The following is a 1,288-nucleotide window of genomic DNA, read 5'->3' as shown; positions in this document are numbered from 1 at the left end:
ACTTAACCAGTTGAACCAACCCAGGCATCCCAACTGCTTCTTTGATTTTAGACATGGTAGACTGTTCTGGTCTATAAAGCCTTTCTCTGCTTGCGTGTGGTGAGCTTAGCGTAACAGGTGTACGTAAAATAACGCAGATCAAATAGGTGACAAACTAGACAATATTCTCTTTCCCAACAAGGAGGGAAAGAAGGCACGACACCATCACCTGCCATTAGAAGAGCTGTCTGAATCACTACGAGGTATTTCCGAGTCTACCACCATGTTTTGGCATCTATTGGGAAAGCTCTCACTGCAAACAAAAGGTTAATAGTTTTGCTTTTCCAGCTGTTTCACTGGGGCCAGATGTCTGAGTAGCTCAAAATACTTAGCTGCATATTAGGGCCACACAATCTGCTGCTGCTTGTCAGGAGAGCTGTTAACTTCTGTAGAATGTTGCTCTGAATGCCATTAAAGTTTGAATTAAAATAAATTTGCTAAGTGGCTTGTTTATTGGTGCGGGGACAAGAATTAGTCTAACGGAAGCAAAAGCACATGATTTCCTTTCTACCTGATCTGAGGGACACTCTCGGGCTTGATACTGACCCTCTCCGCCCTCTGTGTTCCCTGGCTGGCTTTAGCAGTTCTGCAAGTTGCCTGCACAATGCCGTATGCATCCCCAAACCTTCTCTCCACGTGGAATCTTATACGATGGAAAGAATTCTTGGAAAACCCGTTAGGGGTTTATGCTCATCGAGAGTACTGTTGTGTGCTCGCTTCGGCAGCACACATGACTAAAATTGGAACGACGCAGAGAAGACTGGCAGGGTCCCTGCGCAGGGGTGACACATAGATTCATGAGAATAGTGTCGTAACAGTGAACGATTATCTACTGTCCTACAGATTATAAATGATAAGATGCCATGCATGTCTTAGATTTGGACAATCTAAGTTCAAAGTCAAATTTAAGTCAAGTTTGAGTTTAAATTTAGTGCTTAGCTCTTTACGTACTGTATTTGCAGGCCACATCTCACATCTGGCCCATTTGCATACATTGCTCTCTCATTTATTCCTTATAATTATTGCAAGAGGCAGTTATATTTGCTATCTTCATTCTCGTGAAGGGGAAACTGAGACGAGGTACTGGTGATGCTGGGATTTAACTGTAACTTAGTTAACTAATTCCATGGGCCAAGAGTTTTGTATTGTTTCTTGCTTGGATCAGTACAGATTGCTTCCTCTGTGGCAACTACTGAAAACCGCACAAATAAAGGTTTTGGTGCTGCGACTGGCAGAGAAGGCGGGAGCA

At 43.3% G+C, this 1,288-nt stretch overlaps 1 non-coding gene across 1 annotated transcript; it reads left to right on the top strand.

Moving 5' to 3' along the window:
* Positions 1-748: 748 nt before the first annotated feature.
* On the top strand, positions 749-856 carry LOC112849098 (U6 spliceosomal RNA). Its single transcript, XR_003222539.1, has one exon. It is a non-coding gene; the product is annotated as a U6 spliceosomal RNA (small nuclear RNA).
* The last annotated feature ends 432 nt before the right edge of the window (positions 857-1,288 follow it).

This window comes from Puma concolor, chromosome C1 (assembly GCF_028749965.1).
Source record: "Puma concolor isolate L17-30 chromosome C1, mPumCon1.1.hap2, whole genome shotgun sequence".
NCBI classification, from domain to species: Eukaryota; Metazoa; Chordata; class Mammalia; order Carnivora; family Felidae; genus Puma; species Puma concolor.
This window is presented reverse-complemented; position numbering and strand designations above follow the sequence as displayed.